The 16,899-nt window shown below is 45.9% G+C and overlaps 1 protein-coding gene across 1 annotated transcript in view; it reads left to right on the top strand.

Annotated features, from left to right (window-relative positions):
• Positions 1-16,899, top strand: part of atp2c1 (ATPase secretory pathway Ca2+ transporting 1) — an 85,193-nt gene that overhangs the window by 11,286 nt on the left and 57,008 nt on the right. The gene's annotated exons all lie outside the window — the stretch shown is intronic.

Genomic DNA, 16,899 nt, shown 5'->3' with positions numbered 1-16,899 from the left:
AGATTGTGTCATGTCCTTTTACTACATTCCATGTTGCAGTTACAGTACTTACTTGACTTCCATACAGATACAAATAAGATATAATGTAAGCCTGACACGCTGTTGATCATGTTTAATAAAAAGTACATTCATGGTACTGCTTTGGGGTTTATTCTTAATGTACATTGCTATTTTTAATAATGCACCAGCTTAGAGTACATTTTACAGCATTAGTTCTATGACAATCTATTTCATATCCAAGCAAAATTGGTATTGTAACTGAAATATCCCTAACTGAATTGATATTGAATTGAATCGTAGATTAAATCGAATCTGGACCTTGTGAATTGGAATCGAATCGGATCTAATTCTTTGGTCAGTCACGGGCAGTCTTGTCGTAAGGAACTTTTGCCGACTGTGTTTTTGGTTTGCCGGTACCGTATCAGGTCGGTCGACCGCTGATTCCCAAAGGGTCATTCCGTGTCATTTCATCAAATGCCTCCCACCTGACCATCTCAGAATGTCCTGAAGAAATTCAAGTACAAAGACACACTTGTTAATAGGACAAATCCAAAATATTAGGTCTCTACTGTAGTTTTCTCATGAAACATCATTGAATGAAGGGTAGTTTAGACGGTTTTTGGCATCATGCTCTGAAAAGCCATTTTTAAACAGCAATATCTGGAAAACTATCTCACCTGTGGCCTTCAAAATGTTTACAGAGTATATCTGTTACTAATAACCTCTAGACATGAAATATCAGGGGTGTAGCTCAATGATAACCTAGTATGGTAGGTACTTAAAATGTGGCTTGTTGAAATAAAGTAGCCCCTTGTGCTCGTAACCGGCTGATTGCAAACTCAATCCTAAATTTGTAAAATGAATCAGTCTGTCCAGCCAAAAGGTGCTAATGGACATCATGTGCCTGCGTGTCTACTTTGAATGTGGTAGATACAGTGGTTTAATAAAAGGTAAAATTCTGCATTCGATGTGCCGTCAGCCTGTCATGAGCCTCGAATCTTTCGGAGACGAACCAGGACCAGTGGCGGAGTAGACAGCGGGGAGCAGGAATGGTGGCCACGCGGGCCGGTGTAGCGATGAACGAGATGGTGCAGGAAGACATTGCGCCGCAGTGGAGAGAGGGTCTAGAAAGGCGCACAGTGTTGGGAACAAGGCAAGCCTGCACTTGTTTCACAAAGAGACCAGGAACGCTACAAACATGGTTAGACAAGTTGACGATCTGGCGATGAGTGGTTGGGAAGCCGGAGTAGATAAACTGTAAAATCGTTGATTGCAATGAGCCTCAGGTGTGGATAGGGCTGCACGATATTGGAAAAAACTAACATTGCAGGTTTTTTTTCAACCCTGCAATATATATTGCGATATCAAAAAATACAGGAATTTTCACCTGATGACCTGAATAGCACTTTAATGCTGTGCTGCACTGCTGAAATCTTGTGGACAATTAACCTGCACTGATCTTTCCACTTTTTGTTAGTAGAATGGCTTCTGTCTGTTTTAGAGATATTTTTTGCTTGCTTTTATTGTGCTGGGACTTGAGGACATGTTTTGTTCTATCATGTATTATTATATTATATTAAAATGGAACATTCCAGCTTCATAATTACATTAAGAAACTAAAGATGAGTGATAAACATGCTTCAACCTTTTATTCAACAACTGAATTACTGAAATCTTTTACAGTAAAACTAAATATCTTTCTTTTTTAATCAAATATGATAAAAATAAATAAGAGCAGTTTTCAAAACATCCTCTGATGCACTGACTTGGACACATCATCAGTGTTGTTTCCTGGAGTCACTGGGTGTTTCGGGTCTCACAACAGACACCCTCTTCCAGGTGACCCAACCGAGGCTGATCAGACCCCGGCCTGTGTCCAAGTAGCATTCTACTGCTCCCACCGCTCTCCCCTCCTCAGCCAGAGCCACCTGGATGCTTTCTCTGCAGCCTCAGCATTGTTGTTCATGGCTCTCTTCCGGCTTGCCCCTGTTATGCCTAGTATGCCGTAGGCCTTGTTCAGGGAATGGCTGGCAAATCCCCGACTGCCCACCTCCACTGGCATGCATTTGGTCCTCCAACCGTTCCGCCGACATTCCTCCACCAGCTCCTGGTACTTCTCCCTCTTTCTTTCCTGTGCCTCCTCCATCCTATCCTCCCATGGAACAGTCAGCTCCAGAAAGACCAGGGCCCTCATTTATAAAGCTTGCGTACACACAAAACGGGGCTGGACACGTGCGTACGCCACTTTCCACGCAAATGTTGTGATCTATAAAAACCAAACTTGACAGGAAAGTGTGCGTACCCATAAGCAAACTCTGAGGCATGCGTACCGGTACGCACATTCTGGAGACTGGAAGGGAATCAGCAGTAAACGTGAGAAGAACTATATATTTTTGATGACTCGCACACATTTAATTACACTCCATATCATACGTTAGATCTGCGTTATCATGATGAACTCCAGCAATGTTTTTGACGCTTTTAATGAGTGATAGTTTTTTTCATATTAACACCTTCTTTTAAAATCTGACTTGTATCTTAAATCAAAATCATTTTGAAATATTGAATCAGCGCTGTCACCGCAGGAGGAGAAGGAGACGGCCCAAATGCATGTAATACATACAATAAATATCCTCCATTAGATCACTGCAGAACACAGTGGGAATAACTAAATATTCTCCTTATTTATGTGCATATCATCAACGCACATACAGCCATTAAGCCATTGTATACTTGTTACACTTTATCCTCGTTTTTAAACCACCAGAGCGCAGAGGAAATGCGCTATAATGAGTGGCACGCTCGTGCGCGCTCAGTCGTGGAGCGCGGAGAGCGCAAATCTATCGATGACCCCGAGCAACGGCCCCCTGCCCGACTGGAGGGGTATCAACAAGGCGCAAGAATCCGTGAGGATGTTATGCGTTTGTAATATAAGGAAGACAACAATCAATGTTCATTGTAAACGTATTATTTTATTAATCATATTGCGCGTTTGCCGTAGCTCATCTGCAACGTTGTTGATGGCGGCAATTGTGTCTCGCTGAAGTTGCAGGACGGCATCAGTGAGCACCCGACCGCTTGATGTGCCATGCCTCCGGGGTGCACTGTTGCTTTGCGCCGGACCCGAACGCTGTGCCGAGGGCCCGTCACCCTCCTCACATCACCCTCCTCTACGCCCAACGCTGCAGACTCTGGAAGGACAGAAACGATTTAACGTTTTGTTTTATATACAATAAAAGTTTAAAATCTGTTTACCCTTATCCCTCTGGTCTCAGTCGCGTCTGTGTCTCCCTCCTTTTCGGACACAATCCCCGTCAAAGTCACATCAAAATCAAACTTCCTCAAATACTCTAGCAATACATTAAATCCATGTTAGGAGCGGAAAGATGTCATTTACCTTTAGATCACCGTCCGCTCCGTCCCACTGACGCCGTTGACTGCAGCAGCAATGTGTTGCCACTCGCACTGCATCTTTTAATTCGTGATCCCGCTGCTGTGGCCACTAAATTAAATTATTTTCCGGGCCTCCACCTCCCCAACAAGTGTCTCTTTCTCCGTTTCTGAAAAGTAACGTTTCTTCGCTATTTTTCTGACCTGTCGCCGTGATTCACCACACGGAAACGATTGCATGCCGGCTCATTAATATAGTAAAATGTGGGCGTGTACAGGGCGGGATTCAGGTACGCACACTTGTAGGTGATCCTGTGATTTATAAAGGGAACATTGCGTACAGCTTGCGTGCGCACAGTTTTATAAATCAGATTTTTTTGGGCGCACGCAAACTTTGGCTTTTTGGCGTACGTACACTTTTAGTAAGGATCCTACGCACAGTTTTATAAATGAGGGCCCAGCTGTTTTGTAGCCTCAGAGACCAGGAGGATATCCGGTCTCAGCTTGGACTGGGCGATGTGTGGTGGAATTTTTAGTTGCCTCTCCAGATCAACTCAACGCCCAGTCTCGGGGCGTGGAGAGCAAACCGGCAGAGCAGTTCTTTCAGTGTTTCCCCTACCATTGTACAGGCAAAAAAAAAAAATCAATACGCCAAAAATAAACTACCTATCAATTCATTCATAAATCAATAATCATTTACATTAGGAGCGCCTCCGCGCAGCACAGTAGACTTGCTCCGCAAGACGCGCGGCCGCAACAATCCTTGCCGCACGCTCCCGCTACGTTCTTCTTCGTGTACTTTACGCGCTTGATGTTGTTCTGATGCCGCTCTGCCTCGTTAAACCACCACTATGTCGCTTTCTACTTTGAAAACACGGAAAGTTGACACTGTATTTTGATAAGCTGTTGCACTCTTCAGACTCGTGGTGTGAGCAGGACCGTACCGGTACCGGAAAAATGCCGCTGTGTGTCTCCGTCCAAAATCCGCTTTCCTCGCGCTGCCTGCTCGCACAGATCCACTAGTGCGCACATTTGCTGATGCAGGTCGAGTGTTGTCAAGAAATATATGCAGAGGCGGCGCTCCTTAAAAACAACATCAAGCCATGCGTGTGTATTATTAGGACGTGATGACGTATGTACAACCGGCTAACGGGCCAAAACCCGTTTGGGCTGGAGCAGTGTGAATGCAAAGCCGCGGGGGACCCCCATGAGGCAATCGTGCCGAGGCACGCTACTGATAGTGCCCTTAGGCAGCCTACAGTGGGTACGGAAAGTATTCCGACCCCTTTAAATGTTTCACTCTTTGTTTCATTGCAGCCATTTGCTAAAATCAAAAAAGTTATTTTTTTTTCTCATTAATGTAAACTCAGCACCCCATCTTGACAGAAAAAAACAGAAATGTAGAAATTTTTGCAAATTTATTAAAAAAGAAAAACTGAACTATCACGTGGTCATAAGTATTCAGACCCTTTGCTGTGACACTCATATTTAACTCGCATGCTGTCCATTTCTTCTGATCCTCCTTGAGATGGTTCTGCTCCTTCATTGGAGTCCAGCTGTGTTTAATTGAACTGATTGGACTTGATTAGGAAAGGCACACACCTGTCTATATAAGACCTTACAGCTCACAGTGCATGTCAGAGCAAATGAGGATCATGAGGTCAAAGGAACTGCCCAAGGAGCTCAGAGACAGAATTGTAGCAAGGCACAGATCTGGCCAAGGTTACAAAAGAATTTCTGCAGCACTCAAGGTTCCTAAGAGCACAGTGGCCTCCATAATCATTAAATGGAAGAAGTTTGGGACGACCACAACTCTTCCTAGACCTGGCCGTCCAGCCAAACTGAGCAATCGTGGGAGAAGAGCCTTGGTGAGAGAGGTAAAGAAGAACCCAAAGATCACTGTGGCTGAGCTCCAGAGATGCAGTAGGGAGATGGGAAAAAGTTCCACAAAGTCAACTATCACTGCAGCCCTCCACCAGTCGGGGCTTTATGGCAGAGTGGCCCAACGGAAGCCTCTCCTCAGTGCAAGACATATGAAAGCCCGCATAGAGTTTGCCAAAAAACACATGAAGGACTCCCAGACTATGAGCAATAAGATTCTCTGGTCTGATGAGACCAAGATTGAACTTTTTGGCGTTAATTCTAAGCGGTATGTGTGGAGAAAACCAGGCACTGCTCATCACCTGCCCAATACAATCCCAACAGTGAAACATGGTGGTGGCAGCATCATGCTATGGGGGTGTTTTTCAGCTGCAGGGACAGGACGACTGGTTGCAATTGAAGGAAAGATGAATGCGGCCAAGTACAGAGAGATCCTGGAAGAAAACCTCTTCCAGAGTGCTCAGGGCCTCAGACTGGGATGAAGGTTCACCTTCCAACAAGACAATGACCCTAAGCACACAGCTAAAATAACAAAGGAGTGGCTTCAGAACAACTCTGTGACCATTCTTGACTGGCCCAGCCAGAGCCCTGACCTAAACCCAATTGAGCATCTCTGGAGAGACCTGAAAATGGCTGTCCACCAACGTTCACCATCCAACCTGACAGAACTGGAGAGGATCTGCAAGGAAGAATGGCAGAGGATCCCGAAATCCAGGTGTGAAAAACTTGTTGCATCATTCCCAAGAAGACTCATGGCTGTACTAGCTCAAAAGGGGGCTTCTACTCAATACTGAGCAAAGGGTCTGAATACTTATGACTAGGGCTGCACAAAAAATCGTTAAAAAATCGCGATCTCGATTCACACATACACGTGATCTCATTTCTACACACAGCGATTCTGAAGCATTTTATATCTCGAGCTGCATCACAAAGCGCCACATTTTTGAAGCGCCCCCAAACGCAGCACTGCCGCTGCCTCCTCCCTCAACCTATGGTAAAGCGTCTTTACAACACGTGATTCAGTGGAGGAAGCCGCCTGCAGTTGAGTGTTTGGAAAGACACACAGGCAGTGGTGTTTCTCCGCGTCCCATTCATTGCGCCGGTTCGCGAAAATCTTCTAAACTGAATGTTGTCGATCTAAAATAAAGACAGATTCAGCAACTGCATAGCTTATTTCTCGCTTAAAATGTTTTCAGAAACACCTTTCGGTGAACTATTTTCGTAAAATAAGAGAACGTTTCCAAACGAGCCGCCATGTTGGTCTGCGTGAACTCCGGAGCAGACAGGACAGCTGTGAAAGCGATCGTCCAATCAGGTGCAGCCATGAAGTGTGTGCGTGATTGTATGAAGGAGAGCGCCTGTCAATCATCCTCTAGTGGCAGCCCACCAAGCGTGCAATACTGGGAAGCGGCGCGTCCACTCGCGTTTAAAATCGCCTCTGTGGACACGTATTAGGTAGTGTCCACAGAAAAATGTTTTCTCTTTACTTTTGTAAAAATTACTTATCTTCCAATGATAGAACTACTACTATGCCTCTGCCAAAGCAACAAACGTTTTTTTGTTTTGTTAAAGTTCATCAGTGCAATAAACATTTTGTGGAAAAAAATCATGCAAGAGAATCGTGATCTTAATTCTAAGCAAAAAAAAATCGTGATTCACATTTTTTCCAGAATCGTGCAGCCCTACTTATGACCATGTGATATTTCAGTTTTTCTTTTTTAATAAATTTGCAAAAATTTCTACATTTCTGTTTTTTTCTGTCAAGATGGGGTGCTGAGTGTACATTAATGAGAAATAAAATTAACTTTTTTGATTTAAGCAAATGGCTGCAATGAAACAAAGTGAAAAATTTAAAGGGGTCTGAATACTTTCCGTACCCACTGTATGTTAATAAAATAAGGATTGTTTTTTGATAAGCTGTGGAACTCTGAGTTAACCTATTTCTACCTGAATTTCTATGAACTATTAGGCTGTTGAGTAAACCTATAACTTATATTTTACTTGATAAAACAGGGCTCCAGAGTGCGACCATTTTGGTCGCATATGCGACCAAAATTTTTATGAGTGCGACTGAAAAAAATTGTAGGTCGCACTGGTGCACCTAACGCTGCTCGGGTGAAAAAAAAAATCATAAGCGCAGCATCTCTTTGTGTTCTCCTGATGGCATCGTGGTCTAAACCAATAAGAGACAGAGCTCGGGCGGGTCCTTGCCTCTGATTGGCTGTGGTCCTTTTCACTGCTGTAAATTGTGTCAGTTCGAAAAATGCGAGCGAGCTGAGCAGGTACTCTTGCGCGCTTCAATTTTCTTTGAAAATGAAGAGAGGCAGAAAGCCTCGCCCGAGACTAATGGTGCGTTCCATTTACCTCGGAAGTCGGAAGCCAGAGCTGGGAATGACGTCACGCCCGAGTTTTCAGCGTTTCAGTTACCAAAAACGGTCCGGCCAAAAACGGAAGAGGAAACAAGATGGCTACATCCACAAAAGTTATTCTCGTGCTTGCCTTGTCCGAATATAAACACCTTCTGGACAAATATGCGGTCCTTCTGCAGCCTGCAAACACGCTGGATTATGAGAAAACACAAAGTCTTTCTACGTATATTAATGGTTTACAAAAAGTATCGATCACCCTTAGATCGGTCATCAGTAACGTTACTGTTTACAACCGGGGCAGCCATCTTTAAATGTCAAGTCGGGCTTGTGTGGATCGTCCGACTTTCCGAGTCGGAAATCCGACCTCGGGGCTCGTTCCAGTTGAAATTCCCGACTCGGAGCTCGGATATCCCGATTTCCGAGTACAACTGGAACGCACCATAAGGCCCCGTACACACGGGGACAAACTTTTTTTCTGCGTTTTGCCTTGGCGTCGTTTCAAGAAAATCTGCGTCCACATGAATCCACTGAAAACGACTGTAGCGCGCTGTAGTACATATTCCAGGCCCTTATGCGGCGCTGTTTCTGCTACAAAAATGCAGAAGAAGAGACGGAGCGTGACCGGATGTTTGCCGTTGCTATGGCAACACAAGAGAGTTACGGCTAATCTCCGCCCGACCACCCGATCAATAAACACCCATAAGATGACAATTTGGCCCGTATAAATAAAACCAACAATAAGCACCAACAGTCGTCACCCTAAGGACCTTGACGAGGCGTTCTCACACGTTGGGATGGATTTTTCATACAGCGGCCCTGATACGCCGACGTACAGACGAGCAGAATATCTGCTACGAGCACGGAGGCTGCCGTTGTTGTTGTTGTTGTTCGCATCGAGACGTTGAAAAAGCGCAATATGTCCAAAAAGCATACTACATGCCGTGATAAGTGTGTTAATAAAGTGGCCCCTCATCCAGCTGCATTTCAGCGGCAGGCTGTATTAATCACGTCCGCTGAGGAATCTGAAATTATTATAAAATTCAACGTCGCATACAATATTGCAAAGGAGGAGTTGCCGTTCACCAAATTTAAGTCAGAAATTATTCTGATGAAAAAAAAATGCCGACACACTAAAGAACAGGACAGCTGAGGTTGGAAACGCCACGTACACGTCATTCATGACTGACGTCGACACAGACGTCTCTACGAAGGAGTGCGTTATTGTCTACTGTCGCGTTTTGCATAAAGGGAGGCCGGTCAACATGTTAATTGAACATGTCGAGGTGGAGCATGGACACACACAGTGTTTGAAGGCCCACATTACAGCATGAGACATCATGAATAGGAAATTGTATAGTAGCCTATTCCTAATATCCATCCATCCATCCATTGTCTACCGCTTATCCTGTATTCAGGGTCACAGGGCCTATTCCTAATATTATTATTAAAAATGAATAGCCTAAGTAAAAATATAAGTAGGCTAGGCTAAGATCACATAAACAGTTTTCCATTTGCAATCTACAGGCTAGTGACCTGTATGATCTTTTTATGCTGCCACAAAGCAAGCATTTGCTGCGTTTGGGCATCAGTGTGCAGATTGGCTGGAGAAAACGGGTGCTCTGGGTGCTGATGGTGCTGCAGTTAACCTAGGCCATAAGGGGGTGTCATTATGGAAAAGGAGAGCGATTAAAAAGGTGACTTTTTGGCGTTAAAGGCGACGCGATGAAAAATGTGGGTGCACCTAAATTTTGTGCTGGTGCACCTAAAAAAAAAGTTAGGCGCACCAGTGCAACCAATGCAAAAAGTTAGTCTGGAGCCCTGTAAAATAAGACAATATATGCACTCATATGTCGTTTTAGTGTTTTACAGTATCTGTAGCTATTAATGTGATGCTCCTCATTTTCCAGCCATATTTTTCCGGCCCCTAATTTTGGATCGTTTCCATCAACCGGCAACCTTAATAAGTCACTCTCTCCTTGAATCCTTGAATACCTTGAATACAGTCTGGTTGAACAAAAATGTTGAATGCAAATATAATAATTGCAGAATTGCAGACTGCTTGCTGTGCCACCTGACTTAATCCAACTGCACCAATACACCATCCCACGCGTCTCTTCTGTTTAGGTTTTTTTTCGGTGGGTACCACCGGGCCTGAAAAAAATTCTAGGGGAAACACTGTCTTTGATTGCCTCTCTGGCTTCTGTCTTTATTTGACGAACTGGATGGCCTTGGCTGTACCTTGGGTGTATCGACAGGCCTTTATCCCATTGTTGATTGCCTCAGCAATGGATTTGAGGACTTGGTTGTGCCTCCAACGATACCGGCCCTCACTCAGCGCCTTGGAACAGCTGCTCAGGATGTGCTCTAGTGTCCCTGTCTTGGAACACAGGGGGCATGCAGGTGTTTCTATCTTGCCCCAGATGCACAGGTTAGATGGGCTTGGGAGGACATCGTAGACCCCTTGGACTAAGAACTTAATCCTCTGGGGGTTCCACTGCCAGATGTCCTTCCAGGTTATACTAGGGGTTCTGAACCGAAACGGAAAACCTCAGTTCAGAGGACTTAGGTTCAGAAACTCATTCTATCTTCCCGAACCTCGGTTCATCCCCGCCCCGACCGCACACGTGTGTCAGTTAACTCGGGTTAGTTTCATTTCTGCAAGATGGCTAATAAACCTGAGCTAGCAGATCCCCCGTGTTTACACAGCTTCTTCTTCATTGGTGTTTAATAGCAGTCGGCGTATACCTGGCTGTTTCCGTGACGAGTTTCACGCGAGAGTATGAAAAGGTTTCATAAATGCTTATATTATCAGGTCGACAAGTGTTGACATGATAATACAAGCATTTATAAAAAATCGGCGAAACTTTTTCATACGCTGGCGTGAAACTCGCGTCACGGAAACAGCTGGGTAAATGCCGACTGCCGTTAAACACCAACGAAGAAGAAGCTGTGTAAACACGGTGCCGTCTACGCAAACAGCGTAGCTTTAGCAGTAGAAGCTATCAGGCAAGTGTTCTTTTTAAATAAACTCCTGATGTACTTACAAACTTTAAAATGCGTCGTTTTGTGAGTACAGACCCTATGTGTACTACTGCAGAAGTCTGGTAACATTCCATGCATTATTAGTAGGGCTGTAGCGATACACTCATCTCACGATACGATACGATATTCAGCTCACGATACGATATAAATCACGATATTCAGTCAACGATACGATTCGATATAATTCGATACACTTACATCATTTTCTGAAAGATTTAAAAGGTACAGTGTGATTTTGGTGACATCTTGTGAGTGTTCCATTTACTTGGATTGAATTAATATCAACTGAAAGAATCAATTACACAATATATGGCTCTGACTGGACAGAGAGTCTCCAGCTTGCAAATGCTGGACAAAATAAATCAAATATGTGGTGAGAAAATAAGTTACATTTATTGAAGTGCAAACTGTAACTTACAAAGCACACACACACACACACAGTGGCGCCGCCAGCCGGAATCCTGTACACTGTGCGTACTTTTTTTGAAGGTGGGCTAGATATTTAAATTTCAGCGGGTGATACCAAACAACGTCTGCCCAAGTCAGAGCTTTTCTTTCCCTCACACAGTGACCTGGAGAGACGCAGCCGCATTTGACAGGACGATCGCGCGTGTGTGCGCAATAGCGCATAGCGTGTGTTGGTCCCTCACCACTTCACAATACAGCTCGGCTCTAGTCTCGTCACCTCTCTGCTGCTGAGCACTGTGGGCCGAGCCGATGCATGTCTCTCTCCCCGGGCCGGGAGAGTTATATACCGTACTGTGCGTGTGTGTCCAAGCGTGTGTGTCCAAGCGTGTGTGTGCGTGCGTGGAGTGCTCACAAGCGTGCGCTTGTGTTTAGGGCGGGGATGGAGGGCACAAAAAAAATATTTCCACCGGGGCCTATCACCATGATATACGTTGTATTTTGCCGTTTCTGTGCGTACATTGAAATTGAATCCTTGCGGCGCCACTGCGCGCACACACACACACAGCAACGGAGTGGGCTGGCTACGGGGCGGGGGGTGGGGTTTTGGGTGTCTACAGTAATATGGCTTATTAATTTCATGAGGTTATTTACTTTCCCACGATGAAAAAAATAGCTCTGCCTCTGAATGAATAACAGCTGAGCAGAAGCACTTGTCGACCGTCGCGGAGAAATACGCGTCTGGTCTGAACTGGGGGGCAGCGGATCATGTGTGATTTTCGTGGCCGTGACGCTTTGCAGCAGCTGGTGTGAACCTGGCGTCATGCCGGCGTGAACCGGGCGGCCGCTGAAGCACCGCGAACGAAGCACGCTTCCTTTCGCCTTTGTTAACCGATAGTGCAGTTCAGACCAGACGCGAAGCGCCGCGATCCTGCGCGGCCGTCTCTCGGCGCAGCGAGCAGAGTGCCAGGGGGATTTGAATGGGACTTAATGTATCGATACTCGTGGCTAAAAAATCGATACTTTCTGTGGAAACAAAATATCGATTTATATCGCAGAATCGATAAAATCACAGCCCTAATTATTAGTGGGGAAATTTACGAGATATACTGTAAGTACCATAGCGCTATTACGAAGCCGTTCGGCTGATCGCCCTATCTTGACCACTGCTGACCATCGCTAAAAATGCTTCCGAGGGGGTGTTTGGCTGGATGTCTTGGTGGAAATTACCTAGGGTCATTTCACTCCGGACCAAGTGCTTTTTATTTATTTTTGTTATACCTCAGACTGGTGTAAGAAGTTTTTCATTTTTACTTTATTTAGACAATGTAGACTGGTCTTAAGACAAATGTTTATTTTTTGTATTCCTTAAGAGATTAATAGAAGTGTTTTAAAAAAAAATGTTTTTGTTGTGGACTTGTTTAAAGAGAAGTGTTATACTTGTTAATATAACTAATGTTCATGTTCTTGATATATCCTTTAATAAAATCCAGACATTTTTTCTGGAAGTTGTCCAAAAGGTTTTTCAGTATGTTTTTAAAAACCGAGGTTTGAACCGAACCATGAGTCAAAAACTGAAGTTGAACCGAATCATGGTTTTGGTGAACCGTTACACCCCTAGGTGATACGCTGCTCCACCGCCTGTTCCCACTTCATCCAAGCACCTTGCTGCTTCATGGCCACTGCTCTGCTGGTTCGCTCTTCCTCAACTGAAGTTCGCACCTCCTCCTGCACCAGCCTCTGCCTCTCCCTTCCCTTGACAGACTCGTACCTGGTTGATGTTCGGCTCCCAAGTCCAGCTCTGCCTTGCGCCACTGAACCGAGGATGGTCTTGTGCTTCAGACGAGCTTCAGCTTGCTGGACTGCCTCCACTGCCCTCCACTTTCTCCCTGTCCTCACCACAATTCCTGCCCCAGACACCTTGGCATCTCTGGATTCTGAGTACTGCAGGTGTTCCCGTGCCCGTGCCACGATAAACTCCTCCCTGACAGAGCTGAAAGGGAGCCTGAGCTTGTTGGTGTTCCCATACAGCCCAATGCTGCTTAAGCTGCGTGGCAGACCTAGCCATCTGCGAAGATAGCTGCTCACTCTTTGCTCGAACCCTTCCACCACCGTCATAGGAACCTCGTAGATGAGCAAAAGCCAGAGGATTCTTGGCAGGATTCCATGCTGGTATATCCAGGCCTTGAATCTTACGGGGAGCCCAGACTTGTCCACTGTCCTCAGCCAGCCCTCTAGGTTGCCTTGATGGAATCTCTGTCGTTCAGGCTGCAGTTAAAAACCTTCCCAAGGCTTTTTACAGACTTCTCAGTGACTGATGGGATCAGATGTTCTCCCAACCTGAAGCGGAATTTGTCTGTAACCTTCCCCTTCTTCAGAACCACGGACCTGGACTTTGAAGGCTTGAAGCTCATGCCATGATCTTTTCCAACCCATGGAGGATCCACCTAGCTCCTGGTACCGCTGTTGTCACCACGGTGAGATTGTCAGCTCCCTTGGCTAGCATGTTCATCGCGAGCGCGAAGAGGGTCACTGATATGGTACAACCAGTGATTATGCCCACTTCCAGCTGATGCCAGTCCGATGTCAGATGGCCAGATGAGACTCTCAAACTGAACTTGCTGTAATAATCCAGGATGAGGTCTTCCACCTTCTGGGGTACGTGATGTTTCTTCAGTGCAACCTCCACCAGCTTGTGGGGAATAGAACCATATGCATTGGTGAGGTCCAGCCACAGTACAGCCAGGTCACCTCTGCCCTCTTTCGCCTCCCTGATGAGCTGGGTTACCACTCCTGTGTGTTCCAGGCAACCAGGTACTCCAGGTATGCCTCCCTTCTGTACAGATGTATCGATGTACTTATTACTCAACAGGAAGCTGGAGAGTCTCTTGGCCACTATGCTGAAGAAGATTTTGCTCTCCACACTGAGCAAGGAGATTACCCGAAACTGGTCGATGTTCTTGGACTCCTCTTCTTTCGCTATGTACACTCCCTCAGCATACCTCCTTTGCTTAGCTATCTTCCCTCTCCTCCAGATCATCTTCAGGGCCTTCCAAAGCCGGTGTAGTGGCTTTTGGCAGTTCTTATACACCTTATACGGCACGCCACTTGGGCCTGGTGCTGAGCCCGATCTTGCTCTTCTCACCACTTCCTCCACTTCGCGTAGGCTTGGTTCCTTTAGGTTGAAGTCTGATGTTGGCTCTGGTGGTGTTTTCAGTGCATCGCATGGGCCTAGCAGGTGCTCTCTGCTGGGGTCACTATATGTGGCCTTGAGGTGGTTGTTAATCGCCTCCTTCGAGCAAGTGAGGTGGCCAGTCCTCCTTTGGCCAAGGAGCTGCTTGGTCAACTTGAAGAGATTGGCAAGGAAAGCTGCCCTCTTCCTGGCTCTCTCTTTCCGCTTCTCAGGTCTGCTAGGCCAGCTCTCTCGACTTCCCCAGCCTTCTTGTACTGTCTCTTCAGCAGCCTAAGCTCTTCCCTGAGGCACTGGATCTTCCTTGCTCTGTGGCATGGAGCATATGCCGATGGTGTGGGCTTGGGAGCCTCGGTCCCGAATCGCTCAGCTGCGATGTTCACAATGAGGGTTGTCATCGTTCTCAACCGTTGGTCTACATCCCCCTTGGCTGTCACTTCCAGGATTCGATCCACATCCTCATCAAACTGCTTCCCCTCTGTTCTCTTTGAGGACTGGGGCCACTGGATCCTTGGTTGGGCTGAGGGAGCACAGCTAGTTGTTAAAGGAGCTTCCTGTCTTTTGGGGTCCTGTGGGATGTTGAGAGCTTCTTGAAGGAGACTTTGGGTGGCATTTGAGCTGCTGGCAGTAGGCTCTGGTGACACTAGGAGGCTCTGGGCACTGGTTTGCCTCCGGGCCTGGCTCCTCCTGCGTCTGACCAGAAGTGACTTCTCTGCGTTGTGTCATCGTTTCCCTGTCAAGCATTTCATCCTGCCTTGTTGTATCTTTAAGCCCCTATCATTCTTGCAGATCTTTCCACAGATGCACTGTAATGCCATTGTCGTTATTCCGTTTTCCTGGGTCGTCATTCTTAGGTCCGTCCTGCTGGGGTGCTCATCCCCCCCCCCCCCCCCCCCCCTCTCAGGCACCCCTGGGGGTATCTTTTCTTTGCAGAATCTAGTAGAAAAGAAGTAAACACGACGTCAACAAAACTCTATAAAAAATATATGAGTGATTTACAAATGTTTTGGACGACATTTAGATCTGGCTTTGCGTTCGTCATACTGAGCTGTGTGGTGCCGACGTAAATGGTCAAACACGTTTGTTGCGTTACCACTCGTTGTAACAGATGACACAGAACACGTGTTTGGTCGACATCATCCCTCTTGTAACCGAAATAAGTCCAGATAACTGACGTTGCTTTTCATTTTGGCAACAAGTCTTCATTTTCGGTTTTCTCTTGTTCGTTGCTCATTTTGCAAACGTTGTTGTTGATAGTGGCAGTGCCAGCAACTCGCTCCATGTGCAGGGGCGTGGTTTCCTCCAATCTTATTTTGATTGGCGGCTGGCAGGGTAGTCTGCTTGGCAACTGAGTAAAGAACGAATGTGATTGGTGGATTGCTGCACAGCACACGCAGAGTCTACATGCAGTGTATGTCAGTCAGCTACCGTTGAATTAGATGAGTTAATTCACCTCCTACGTCGCAGGCTCTGCTGCGATGTGACTATCGCTCACACGTACATTGCGATGATGATGCTCAAACGATATATCGTGCAGCCCTAGTTGTGGATGAATGAACTGGGAGGGCTCGGGTAGGGATGGGAATCGAGAACCGGTTCCTATAGAGAACCGGTTCCGTGTGTTTCAATTCCATGGAATCGTTTGGCAGTTTATCTAACGATTCTCTTATCAATTCCAACCAGCACGAATGACGTCACGTAACTTACGCATGTTACGCACGCTCGATTCAGCAAGTACGACTGCGCGGTTCAGTTACGCTGGTTTCGCACGTGCGTTGCAGTCGGGCCTCTTTTGACCTCATTGTGAGTTAAGGTTGTGAGTTCTTATTAAACAAACTTGATGCCAATCAAAATGTTTGTTCTTTTTCCCCAAATTAGAATCGATAAGAGAATCGATAAAGAATCGAATCGATAAGCAATATCGATAATGGAATCGGAATCGTAAAAATCTTATCAATTCCCATCCCTAGGCTCGGGAAGAGCTGGAGCCCGCCAGCCACGCCCATGAAACACCAAGACAGACACATACAGGGACAGAAAAGACCACACAGATACCCCTTTTCCACCAACGCAAACCTAGTTCTAGAACCGGGCCGGTGCCCATGCTGGTTCGCAGTTGGTTCAACTTGCGAACCTTCTGAGAAGCTGTTTGCGTTTCCACCAGCTAGAGAGCCCAGAGAGCCACGTCATTACGTCATACGTCTGAGGTTTCCCCGCAGCGCTAATTTCAAGCATAGCAGACATGTCTCTTCAGAAAAAGTGTTTATTTTGGCAAATAATACAATAACAATAAAATACACAAAATACTAAAATCACAAACATTTTTTAAAGTGTAAAACAGTGTGTGATCAATAGATCAAAGTGTTTGATGTTTAGTCATCTGCAGGTTGGACCTCCGTTCAATATCGCCGATGTCCAACAGCTCTACAAACACAAACCAGAGAACAGCGGTTTAATCACAAACTTGTCCACGACGCTGTGAAGACAGATGTTAAGTAACGTTGGTAGTTGGTAACGTTTAGTGAGCCAACGGCAGTCAGAAAGTGGCATGCTAACGTTGTTGTTAGCAATATCACGCTAGCTGGCTAGCTAGCTGGTCAGCTTACATTACCCAAGGAAGCA

This window comes from Eutrigla gurnardus (assembly GCF_963514095.1).
Source record: "Eutrigla gurnardus genome assembly, chromosome: 14".
Taxonomy (NCBI): Eukaryota; Metazoa; Chordata; class Actinopteri; order Perciformes; family Triglidae; genus Eutrigla; species Eutrigla gurnardus.
The sequence above is the reverse complement of the archived record's forward strand: the minus strand, read 5'-3'. Positions and strand labels throughout refer to the sequence as shown.